We start from the raw sequence: 13,537 nt of genomic DNA on the forward strand, positions 1-13,537 counted from the left end.
CCCAAGATTTTCAGAAGGCATCTCTTGAGGACTCTCTTTGACTTCAGTTTTTCCTTTTCAGAACTTGGCCTTTCCTAGGAAGGGCTCTTTACTGCTTGGGACTGAAAGTGCTACTTTCTCACCTGTCCACTGGCATTACAGTCTGGAGGAAGAAAGGCCTCTGGGCCTGTAACAAAGTGCTGTGTGCTGATTTTTTGAGCAAATGTAGGGCTGGCCAGAAAGGCATATTCCCACTGGGTATTCCCTGAGAGAAAAAATTGTCCCCACAGAGTCTTTCATGCCAGAAGTCAAACTCTCTTGGCTGTAAGGGCTGGTATTCAGAGCTGTGAATACTGAAATCAAAGTTCAAGCCCCTGTAGAATTGTGGGGTCCTTTCATTGCCAGCTAATTATTCTGGGATTTCCAAAGCTTCCTCTTACTCTCTTCAATGACATGGTAGCCTGTCTCTTGCCTGCTAGCTGTTGTGACTCGCACAAGAGGGCATGTTTGATCCCAAAGCAAGGCCCTCCCTTAGGCTCAGTCTGAATAGAGGTCAATGTAGCACTGCATGAGACAGGTCAATTTTATTTTGCTTTGTATAACTTTGTTTTCTCCTGGATCTGATATTTAACTAAAAAAAGAAGAATGTCTCTGGGTGCCACATGGAGAAGCAAGATGGGCCTAGGGCTGCTAAAGAAGCAAGAGTAGCAAATTTTCTGCCCTCTTTTTCTTGACTAGTTTCTCTTCTGCATCAAACTTGCCCTTTTTTTCCATGAGCCTGGCTAGCTCAGTTGGTAAAGCACCAGACTTTTAATCTGACGGTCCAGGGTTCAAATTCCTGGTCAGGTGAAAAGGGAGCATTTCCCCATATGGTACTCCTCCAACAACTGAAAAAGGCATCTCCTTAGGATGTTATTTCACAACAATCATTTTTCCTCCAGGACTTGGTCTTTCCTAGAAAGAGCCATGTACTGCCTAGGATGGAAGGGGCAATTTCCTCACATGGCCACTGGCCTCTCAGTCTGGATTAAGAAAGGCCTCTGGGAGTTGCAGCAAACTGTTACATGCCAACTTGGTGAGTAAATGCAGGGCTGCGCCCGCAGGGTCATCCACACCAGAACTCAGCAGAGATCTGGGGGTTCCCTATTGGTCCCATGGTGTAAGAGCAGCCCTCAGGACTTTGAATCCTGCAATCTGAGTTGAAGTCTCAGTAGGATCTGAGGACAATTCCTGTGCGACCTAATCCTGCTGGGTCTTCCAAGGCTCTGTCTTGCTCTCTCAAATGATATGAAAGCCTGCCTTTTGCCTGCTAGCTGTTGTGACTTGAGGACAAGAGGGGATGTTTGATCCAGAAGGCTGGTCGTGCTTGGAGTCCTGTAGGTAGGGATGGGAGCTCCATTTCCTCTGAGTCCTGAAGCTGGGCTGCAGCCTGGCCTAGGAGGCAGCCCTATTGGTTGACCAACTGGCCCAAAGTCACTTGGGTGGTGTTGGTGTTCCCCAGGAATGCTGAAAGGCCTAAAGGAGGGAGGCTTAATACTCCTCCCTATCAGTCAGGGTGGAAGAGGAGGGCTGCAAGAGTGGGTAGGTTGATGAGCTGGGCCTTCTAGCATTTAGTTGGATACATGGTGAGGAACGCAAACTGGGAGAAGCAGTTGCTGGCCTGTGAAGAATGGCTCAGCCAGTGGCATAAGTAGACCTTGTAATTACCTACAAAGCTGTGATGCTCAAGACATATCTTTCGTCTACAGGGAATTTCCTCAGCCATGTATTTCCCCCTGCTCCATGAGTACTGCTGAGGCTGAACATGATGACCTTCCACTTCTTGTGGGGCAATAGGATATCCCTACCTAGACAGGAGACGTGTGGCTTTTCTGCCATATTAGAAGAGAGGTTGGGCCTGGTGGGCTTTGAAGTCTTTTATGGCTTTACTTTTTTGTTTTTACATTTTCAGTGGGTGGCTTCCAAGCAAGAGTTGACTCACCTGATCTTTCTTTCTTCTCCTGCTCTTTCTCAGCAAGGGGAAGAAAAAGAAGCTCTCCTTCAAGCTGGAGTCAGAAGGACAACATAAGGATGACTTCCTGAGTTCCGGCTCCAGTCCTTTGCTCTGTCAGCTGACCAATCGAAGGGCTGCCATCACTTTCTCCAGGTTCGCCCATCGGTGTGTTCAGAATGGAGAGGGGTGACTAGTGGTGTTCCCCAATGGTGAGTCCTAGGACCAATCCTATTCAACTTAGTCATAGATGATCTGGAGAAAAGGGTAAACAGTGAGGTGGCAAAGTTTGCAGATGATACTAAACTGCTCAAGATAGTTAAGACCAAAGCAGACTGTGAAAGATTTTCAAAGAGACCTCACAAAACTAAGTGATTGAGCAAAAAAATGGCAAATGAGATGTAATGTGGATAAATGTAAAGTAATGCACATTGGGAAAAATAACCCCAACTATACATACAATATGATGGGGGCTAATTTAGTTACAGTTAATCAGGAAAGATATCTTGGAGTCGTCGTGGATAGTTCTCTGAAGACGACCATGCAGTGTTCAGCAGCAGTCAAAAAAGCAAACAGGATGTTAGGAATCATTTAAAAAGGGATAGAGAATAAGACAGAGAATATTTGCCCTTATATAAATCCATGGTACACCCACATCTTGAATACTGCTTATAGATGTGGTCTCCTCATTTCAAAAAAGATATACTGGCACTAGAAAAGGTTCAGAGAAGGGCAACTAAAATGATTAGGGTTTGGAATGGGTCCCATATGAGGAGAGATTAAAGAGACTAGGACTTTACATTTTTGAAAAGAGGAGACTAAGAGGGGATGTGATAAAAGTATATAAAATCATGAATGATGAGGAGAAAGTGAATAAGGAAAAATTATTTACTTGTTCCCATAATATAAGAACTAGGGGCCACCAAATGAAATTAATGCACAGCAGGTTTTAAACAAATAAAAGGAAGTTCTTCTTCACACAGTGCACAGTCAACATGTTGAACTCCTTGCCTGAGGAGGTTATGAAGGCTAGGACTATAAGAGGGTTTAAAAGAGAACTAGATAAATTAATGGAAGTTAAGTCATGAATGGCTATTAGCCAGGATGGGTAAGGAATGGTGTCCCTAGCCTCTGCTTGTCAGAGGATGGAGATGGATGGCAGGAGAGAGCTCACTTGATCATTGCCTGTTAGGTTCACACCCTCTGGGGCACCTGGCATTGGCCACTGTTGGCAGACAGGACACTGGGCTGGATGGACCTTTGGTCTGACCCAGTATAGCCATTCTTATACTCTTATGAAGGGAGGGGCAGAGTCCTCTGACAGAGTTTCTGTAGTGTAGTGGTTATCAAGTTTGCCTAACACGCAAAAGGTCCCTGGTTCAAAACCAGGCAGAAACAAAATTGCTTAGTTCTTCCAGCTTCCCTGGCTGTCTAGCAAAGTTGCTACTGCTGCCACTGGCATGTACCTGTGATAAACCCAACCCCTGCAGGACAGAGGCTGGGGAAATGAGCTGAGAAAGAGCCTTGGCATCAGCAGAGGAAAGCTAGAGGATCTGGGTCAGTCACCTTTTGGAGCCTTGTGGCTTGGTCTCCTCTGCCCTGGGAGGTTGGCTGGTGGAGACCAGCTCTTCCTGCTGGCCTCCTTTGTGTGACTTGCTAAAGGAAGAAGTGAGGCAAGAATGGGGCAAAAGAGGAAAGTCGAGCTGAGGAAGGCAGGGCAGAAGCTAAGCCCCTCAATGAGGCTAAGTGGGGTTAGTAGAGCGCCACCATTCATTCTGCAAAGTCTGGGGAGGTGCAGTTGGCTGCTGGGAGGTAGGATCCTGTGCCTGCCTCGTGGCTTCCCAAGGATGGCTACTTGCAATCCAGGAGAGGAAGGATGGTTCTGGGTGAAAGGAAGACAAGCAAAGCTCTGGGAGGAAATTTGGGTGTGGGGTGCGGGCTTTCTGCTTGGGGGTTGGGGTGCAGGAGGGGGTGGTGCTTACCCCGGGCACTGCAACTCCCGAAGTGACCAGTACACACAACCCTGTGACAGCAGCTCTTAGGTCAGCGGGGGCAGTGAGTCTCCATTTGCCGCTACCTGCAGGTGCGGCCCCCAGAGCTCCCATTGGCTGCAGTTCCTGGCCAATGGGAGCTGTGGAGTTGGTTCTCGGGGCAGAGGCAGCACATGGAGACACTCCCCCCCACCCCAGGGGATGCTGGGAAATGCCAGACACTTCTGGAAGCGGCACGGAGGGACAGAGGCAGAGTGGGCAGGGAGCCACCTTAGTGCTGCTGGCACATCTTTGCACACCCATTGTGGGAGGGGGGCAGAGGGCCTCCATGCGCTGCCTGGAGTAGGGGCAGAGCACAGAGCTACCTCCCCTCCCGGGTCTATTACAGGAGTGGGTGAGTGGGCTCTTTTGGCCCGCAAGGTGCAGCAGGTCAGACTAGATGATCACACTGGTCCCTCCTAACCTTAAATGCTCCGAGTCTAAAAGGGAGAGGGAAGTAAAGAAAAAAAACCCAAACATTGTAATACCAGGGTGACTCCACCTGCTCACTGTATAGTCCTGCCCCTTTCTTCCTTCACTGGGTGTTTAATGACCTGCAGGACATTGATTCTCTCATTCCATTGATAAACTGATACAATGTGACGGAAATTAAACTAGTTTCCAGCTGAGAAAACAGCACCTCAGTGTGGTGGCTGGGAATTGAACCTAGGTCAACTGCTCAAAACGCAGCTATGCTCATCCCTATACCACCAATACATCTGGTGAAATTGCTTCTTATGCTTGCCCAATGAGGCTAGGCCAGAATTGAGGCATTTTCCTGCCTGATAAAATGTACTGGATTCTCTTCACAAAAAAGCCAAACACCTCTATCTTCACCTGGGTTTGAACCATCAGCCTTTCAATTAGCCACCAACTCTGTTAATCACAGACACAGGTAATCGCCTACTTCCCAGGCTTGTGTATGCAGCACCTACAGGGATGCAACTGGCTAGTGAGGGAGGCGCACTGCTGGGGTTATGAGTTCAGGCCTCACCCAACACACCGGTTTTCATTAGCCACAGAGCTTCCCCCATTGCTTTGTCTCATTCACATGGAAAGTGCCATACGAGGGTGATGAGAGTAAATTCTAAACTCTGAAATGTGGCGGTGGCCCAGAGATTGGGATAAGGGGTTTGAAGAGAAAAAGCTCTAGGAGTATAAAACCAGACAGTGTCCAGGGGCAGGTACGGTACAATGCCTCAACAGGGAGCCATGGGGGGGGGTTCCACTCTCTCTGTGAAATGTCCTGAGAGGTATTTGAAGATGAAGATAACGCCATGGCTAACAAGTGACTGGCACGTCCTGGGTTCAAGAAAGGAAGGGACTTGGGTTAATTGTCTGAAGATTTGCGTTACCGTCACTGTCTGACCCCCCTTCAGCTCGGAGCAGGTTTGTACGTTGCTGGGTGGAACACACAGACTCCTGGAGAGCAGGGGCTGCTGTTTCCATGGCAGAGAGCCTGACACTTAGGAGACTTTCTATACTTGCTGTTTTGAAGCAATTCAATAAAATAACGGTGGAGCTACAATGTCCAGTCCAATATTTCAGCCCCCTGCTATTTTAGAATCTACACAGGAGGCTTCCAGTGCCAGGACACCTGACCAGAGAGCTCAGTGGGGGTATAACAGCTGCTGACTCTGAGGGTCCTGGGCTAAATCCACTTGCTGGTGAAAGTGTTTTGATTTATTTGATTGATAATGAGCACAAGCTACCAGGGGAGAAGCCCTGTGAGTCGCTGCCACTGGGAAAGGGCAGGGGGAGAGGGAACAAGAGGAGAAAGGCAGAGACATTGGATACGAGGAATTGCGGGGAGAAGAAAGAGAGAACAGAGAGACAATACATGATTGAAGCAGAACCGGTGTCCCAACTCGATCTTGTTCATCACAGGTGTTCAGAGAGACAGGTAGTTGCAGGTTTTCCAGTGTCAAGTCTAAACTTTGATTCTAACAATGTGAGTTCAACTATCAAGGGGATCTCCACAGACCTGATCTCTTCCCCTTTTCCCTTTTAGTATTTTTATTTTGATGTATTTGGCTTAACCGTGATCTTCTCTTTCCCCACCTGTATTGCAATTTGGGGATTATTTTTATTTTTCCTCCCTTTTGTTCATGTCATCATAATTGTAACTGCAAAGGAATCTGCAGGAGCAAAAACTGACTCAATACTTTATTTCCCCATCATGCCAGAACATCATACAAACAGCTCATACAGCTGGAATCATAACACGGAAGGCCAGGGGATGGGAGCTGCAGGTTTCCAAGTGTTCTGTCTTTCTCAGATGAAAACATTCCAGCCCCTTGTGTGCCTCCACCGTGTATGACCTGCTGGACTTTTACACACTTATTGTCTCATTCTATGGATGTGATTGTAACACAATGTGACTGAAATTAAACCACTTCCAGACGAGGAGACAGAAGACAAAAAGCCATTATTGCACTGGCTGGAACTGAAACCCAGACCAACTGTTTGGACAGCACCTATGCACAACACTATAGCACCAATGCATCTAGTATGAGTAGCTTTCCTGCAGGCTCTGTGTGCTGGCAAAGGGGGTGACATATGAACAAGGTGGATGGGCTGGAAGTTGCCTGACGGCAGGGAGCAGAGTTCGGATCCCAGAGTGACTGAAAGAGGCAAAGGTGAAATCAAAGCTCATTGGGAGCTGGCCCCACCCCAGGAGAGGGGAACTGAAACTCAACTTCACTCATAGAAAAATCTTCCCTGAGAAGGAAGGGAACAGCTTGTTTTAAAGACAAGGTTTATGTTTGTTCCTGCTACATATGGAGGGGCTGGGTAGTTCTGATTCTAGCCCCCCAGACTCTGGGAGGATAAGGAACAAATTCAGGCTGCCAGTCACCTGCAGGAGCGAGATGATTTTTTGACAGTGAGGGATGCCTCGTCCTAAAGGCCTTTGTCTGCCCCCTTCTAGTGACTGTTTGGTACCGGAATGCAGCCACCACTCCTGGGTCTCTGCTGGGGAAATAATGTTTCTGTGCAAAACACCAAAGCTTTTAACAGAAAGAAAGAAAAGGAGATGGCAACACAAAGGGACTAGCACATAAGGAATGAAACACAAGATGCTTCTCCCACGTGCATTGACTTTTAACCTTGGTTGGAGTGTTGTTGTATCCATGTTGGTCCCATGGGTCCTCTGGGGGGCCCCTGACATTGGTCATTTTCAGAAGACTGGACAGTGGGCTAGATGAACTGGTCTGACTCAGTATGGCTGTTCTTATGTTCTAACTGCTGTTTAGGAAAGAGACGACCTTTCAGGCTACACAGAACTGAAGCAGGGTGCTGGGGTAGCTCCAAAGCTTGTCTCTTTCACCAACAGAGGTTGGTCCTCTACAAGCTCTTACCCTCACTCGCCTTGTCTCTCTTGGCCTCTGAAAAGTGTTTTCTCTCCACTCCCTTTGCAGAGAAGTTAAGTTTCCCTTTGGGCAACTATCAGGCAGAAGCAATTGTATTGACCGTGACACTAGAATTGAAGATTTAATATTATAAACAAATGAGTCTAAACTTGAGGTTCTGGTTTCCACATTGGTTTTTCTAACTCAGTTCCCAATTCTCTTCTAGAAAGGCTTCCAGGCTGCCTGCCCAGCCCAACAAAAGTGGCTAGGAGAGAGTCCACAATCCTGCTCTTTCAGGTAGTGGAAGGCTGCTATCAAATCCCCCCTCACTCAGTCAGTCCCCAGCCTATGGCAGTGCATAGGATTCTTCCGTCCTAAGTGCAGGACTCTGCACTTCTCCTTGTTGAACTTCCTCAGATTTCTTTTGGCCCAATCCTCCAATTTGTCTAGGTCACTCTGGACCCAAACCTTGTCCTCCAGCGCTTGGATTCTTACATGCTTTCACAGAGCGAAGTGCACATGTTCCATGATTTCATAGGGCAGACTTTTGTGCTATTGGGAGCTTTCCCTTTGCGAATTTGACAGGTGGATCAACATAGAGACAAACTGTGACCTTTCTCAGGGTACTGAGGACTGTGAGTCTCCTTGTTGCCATCTGCCACAAGGAAGAGGGAGTTTTGCATTTGGCAGCTGGATGTTAGTGACCAAACTCACCAGCCTGCTGGAACTCAAGGACCCTCCTCTGAGTTACAGCAGCCACCCTAACCCCTGAGTTCCTTCAGTGTGTCCACCAGATATTTGGTGAAATCCCAGATCCTCTCTTACTGAAGTATCCCAAGATACAGTAGCAAGGGTCCACAGTAGAACTAGTATCTCACGCAGCACTTGAGTACAGTTATTGAACAAGCAAAAAAATTATTTAACGGATAGAGATTTAAACAAACAAATGTGAGTGACGGATACCAACTGTTATCAACTAAACAAAGGCAGAAAATGATAGAAGAGGAAGGCCAGCACAAAAAACAGAGAGAGGAACAATAAGATACTAAAAGGACAATGGTTGGAACTCTCCATTTCTCTCAGTCTTTGGATTGATGGCTACTAGAGCTGTAGCAACAGTTGAGGAACCAGGGTAAATTAAATCAAATTAACTTTTCAAGATTAGCCATCATTTTCTGTATGACTAACAAAAACAAGACAACTTTCAGTTTTCCAAAATAATTCAGATTATCACACAGTCTCTTACTCTTTAACCAAAGCTTCACCTATAATTTCATTTTAATTGGTAACAACAACATATTCAAAGATCACAAATTGTTGTCATATGTTACTTTTCTTTTAATCCCCATTGCCAACAACTGAACCCTGGTTCTTATTGTGGTTTGTCCCAATGTAGGACCCAACCACTTCTGTGAGTTCATATATCTCAGGATCTTCTGCCATACGTGTTGGTAGAAGGGGTCTTCTACATCGGAATCTTTGCATCATGGAGAAAAATATCTCTTTTCACACTTTCTAATCTTTCAAAGTAGGAGGAGGTAGAGAAGTAATGTAAATGCATAAAGCACAAGAGAAACCTCTCTGGTCTACACTAAAGACATTTATCGGGATAACTATATTGCTTAGGGGTGTGAAAAATCCACACAGCTGAGCAACGTAGTTACACAGCCCTAACCCCCTGTGTAGATAGTGCTACATGAGCGGGAGAGCTTCTCCTGCCAACAAAGCCACAGCTGCTTGCGGGGGCTGGACTAATCAAGTCCGATGGGAGAAATCTCTCCCATTGGCTTAGAGCATCTGTAATAGCAGTGCTACAGCAGCGCAGCTACATTGGTGCAGCTGTGCCAACATCAGCTTAATTGTGTAGCCACAGCGTCAGACACAAAGCCATAGTATCAGGACTCAACATGCGAGTATCCAGAAGTCTGAAATTGGAGGCTGACAAATTCGTTTCCTCATTGGTTACCATCATTTCTACAGCCTGAAAGTCCTTGTTACCCAGCCAGGCAGCCAGTTTGGGATCCACAGGGAAGGAATGTCCTATGAAGCACTCTCTCTTTGCATCCAAACAGTGAAGGATGACTCTTCTCAGTCTAACCCTGGCATACTTTGGAAGTGTAATCAGGGACACTGAAGTAGGAAGTGGAGTTGTACAAACAATTTTCCTTGGGTCACCATAGCTTCCTTTACTGGGGTTGTCATAACCTTAGTCCCAGATTTGGACCTTAGCGTCCAAATATGGGGGTTAGCATGAAAACCTCCAAGCTTAGTTACCAGCTTGGACCTGGTACTTGCTGCCACCACCCAAAAAATTAGAGTGTTTTGGGGCACTCTGGTCCCCCTGAAAAACCTTCCCTGGGGACCCCAAGACCCAAATCCCTTGAGTCTCAAAACAGAGGGAAATAATCCTTTTTCCCTTCCCCCCTCCAGGTGCTCCTGGAGAGATACACAGACACAAGCTCTGTGAATCCAAACAGAGTGACTCCCCCTCTCTGTTCCCAATCCTGGAAACAAAAAGTACTTTCCTATTCCCCCAGAGGGAATGCAAAATCAGGCTAGCAAATCCAACACACAGATCTCCCCTGATTTCTTCCTCCCACCAATTCCCTGGTGAGTACAGACTCAATTTCCCTGAAGTAAAGAAAAACTCCAACAGGTCTTAAAAGAAAGCTTTATATAAAAAGAAAGAAAAATACATACAAATGGTCTCTCTGTATTAAGATGATACAATACAGGGTCAATTGCTTAAAAGAATATTGAATAAACAGCCTTATTCAAAAAGAATACAAATCAAAGCACTCCAGCACTTATATTCATGCAAATACCAAAGAAAAGAAACCATATAACTTACTATCTGATCTCTTTGTCCTTACACTTAGAAACAGAAGACTAGAAAGTAGAAACTGCTTCTCCAAAGCTCAGAGAAAGCAGGCAGACAGACAAAAGACTCAGACACAAACTTCCCTCCACCCAGAGTTGAAAAAAATCCGGTTTTCTGATTGGTCCTCTGGTCAGGTGCTTCAGGTGAAAGAGACATTAACCCTTAGCTATCTGTTTATGACAGGGGTGGAAACCAAGAACTGGGTGTGGACTCTTTCAACCTCAGCTCTTTCCAAATCCTTGGTCTTGGATAGGGGAAATTTACACTTCTCTGAAGTAGAATACTTTACAAAACCACTTAAAATCTCAGCAGTGTTAATGAGGAATGGCTTCCTGAAACATATCTAGTTTTTCTTTAATTCAGTGGCACAGGTCCAGGAAAGGGACTGGATACAGGCCTGGATCAGAATCTTCGTTAGTTACCACAGCTGGAGATTCTATTAAAAAATGGGCATTTTTCTGAAGATACTACATTTTCAACACTTGTTTTATTTTATACACATCTTTAGAACCTACAAAGGATAAATTCGACAAGAACTCCACTTCTATTTCCTCAACATCTGTGTCATGAACGGCTGCATTTCCCATAGCATAGGATTAGCTAGGAGAGATCTTCTGTAGGGCCTGGGTTACAAAAGCTTTGGGAACCAAACACATGAGCATTTTGCCTAGTTCAAAATCACTTACCATGGAATTCTCTTCCCAGATCATCGGAGACAATATTGCCTTAAACAACTGAAATACACTGTGATCATATGCACTTCCTTCAGTTAGTTGGGGTTGTGCTGTTGTTCACCACTTCTGAGTTGAGATTTCAAATCACTGCTGTTTCTTTGTTAGCCTGTCCAGTAAATTAGAGAGTTCACTCCTGTTGATAGAACTCCACTTCAACTTTCTCCATGTCATCATGGAGAGATGAGGAAAAAGCAAAGCTGAAATCATAAATGCGGACTTAGCAAAGGGTCATTGTCTTAAATTCTTCAATAAATCTGAGCTACATCCTATCAAAATGAACTAATATCCAATTGGGTGACCAAACACAGCCTTCAGGAAAGATAGAAACCCACATCACAGAGAGAGAATACATTAGAAAGAAAGTGTCAAGTGAAATTCTGGAGCAGGTTACATCTGATTATTCAGAACCGGGACAAGAGATTCTTCCACCACATTGTCCTCTGATCCATTCAAACCTGCTTCCCTCATCCCTGTCTCCATAGTCAGTTATGTTATTTACAAATATTTTAGTATCCTAGCATCCCCATAATAAGGGAAAAACAGCCCTCTTCCCAGAAGTGGCTTTACAATAGATGGAAGCTGGGATTTAAACTGTAAATGATCACACTCTATTTGGAATCCATTTGAATTCCCCTCCCAGGACTTTTGACACTCATCTCCAGTCACAGCGATTCTGATATAGGATTAAAGTAGTAAAAACATCATCTGCAAGCACAGACAACAGAGAATGCTTCATCACATGACACTTTGAGAAGTGGATGGATTGAATGTGATGAACATAAACTCTGCATGGCCCAGGCAAAAGGTAACAGTTCTGCAGTGAAGGAGAAGGAGGGAATCTTTGAGTCACCTCATCTCCTTCCAGTGTCACGGAAGCTGAAATGACACTTTTTTCCTGCCCCTGCTCCTCTTCATTTACATCTAATTAGAAAAATTCCCAATATAACTGCTCTTCAGCACAACCCAGAGCAACGTGAGAACAACTGGCAATGATACAATCTGTATCATTGGTGACTAACAATAACTTTGCAATAGGAGGAATGGTACAAATGTGACATTCCCTGGTTCCTCATAGGAAGGGCACACTCAAATTACTTGTGGGACAATAGAAAGGACAAATAGGTCCATCTCAAAAGAGGGCGAACTGCAAAAGGCAAAAATGGGCCACTCATCTGGACAAGCTGAGGGATAATGGTGCTGCAAATAGTTCAAAGAGCTTTAAAAGTTACTATGTGGGAGTCAGGAAAAGTGTTAAAGAAAAGAAAGTCTTGATAGCCCTAGAGATTGTTACAATGTTGATCTCCCTTGCAGATTCTCTGATGGCTAACATGGGCTGAGAGCCAAGAGAAGGTTTTCCCACACTCAAAGCATTCGTAGGGCCTCTCCCCTGTGTGGATTCTCTGATGCTCAGAAAGGGCCGAACTCTTAATGAAGCATTTTCCACACTCATAGCATGTATACGGCCTCTCCCCTGTGTGAATTCTTTGATGGGTAATAAGGTTTCAGCTGCGATTGAAGGTTTTCCCACACTCACTGCATTCATAGGGTCTTTCACCTGTGTGGATCCTCTGATGTCTAGAAAGGGCTGATCCATCAGTGAAGCTTTTCCCACACTCACGGCATTCATAGGGCCTCTCCCCTGTGTGGATTCTCTGATGCTCAAAGAGGGCTGATCTGTGAATGAAGCATTTTCCACACTCACAGCATTTATACGGCCTCTCCCTTATTCTTTGATTACCCATTCTTTGATGGGTAATAAGGTTTGAGCTGTGATTGAAGGTTTTCCCACAATCACTGCATACATAGGGCCTGTCCCCTGTGTGGATCCTCTGATGTCTAGAAAGGGCTGAGCTAGTAATAAAGCTTTTCCCACACTCACGGCATTCAGAGGGCCTCTCATCTGTGTGGATTCTCTGATGAAGAGAAAGGCCTGATCTGCAAGTGAAGGTTTTCCCACACTCACAACATTTATACGGCCTTTCCCCTGTGTGAATTCTTTGATGGGTAATCAGGTTTCAGCTGTTATTGAAGGTTTTCCCACACTCACGGCATTCGTAGGGCCTCTCCCCTGTGTGGATACTCAGAGGAACAGAAAGGCTTGATCTGTGAATGAAGTTTTTCTCACACTTAGTGCATGTATTTTTTCTCTTTTGCCTAAGGATTTCCTAGTGTGTTGTGGTTTCCATGAGGACCTTCTGAGTTCCCTGAGAGGAAATACATTTACCCAGTTTCTCCCCTGCCTGGTTTCCTTGCTCTCTTTCTGGTCTGTGCTGAATCTCAAAAGAGTTTCCCTCCTCATTACTCCTGGACACATTCCTTTTCGAACTTTGCGATAATGCTCTGTGTTTATCCAGTTGCTCAACATTTCCCTGCTGATAATTCTGCTCCTCTTTCTCACATGTCATTGCATCACCTGCTGCGATAGAGACAGAAACCTCAAAACAGGGATGGAAAGGGGAAGACCAAACCAAAACAGGCGCTGAAGACAGGTCAAATAAAAATCAGGAACTGAACTCCCTCAAACTCTTCCCCTAAATAGGACAGAGGAGGGGGATGAATTCAGCCTTCACATC

The 13,537-nt window shown here is 45.5% G+C and overlaps 1 non-coding gene across 1 annotated transcript; it reads left to right on the top strand.

Annotated features, from left to right (window-relative positions):
- Window positions 1–755: 755 nt before the first annotated feature.
- TRNAK-UUU (transfer RNA lysine (anticodon UUU)) lies at window positions 756–828 on the top strand. Its single transcript has one exon. It is a non-coding gene; the product is annotated as a tRNA-Lys (tRNA).
- Window positions 829–13,537: the final 12,709 nt, after the last annotated feature.

This window comes from Gopherus flavomarginatus, unplaced genomic scaffold (assembly GCF_025201925.1).
Source record: "Gopherus flavomarginatus isolate rGopFla2 unplaced genomic scaffold, rGopFla2.mat.asm mat_scaffold_34_arrow_ctg1, whole genome shotgun sequence".
Lineage (NCBI taxonomy): Eukaryota > Metazoa > Chordata > Testudines > Testudinidae > Gopherus > Gopherus flavomarginatus.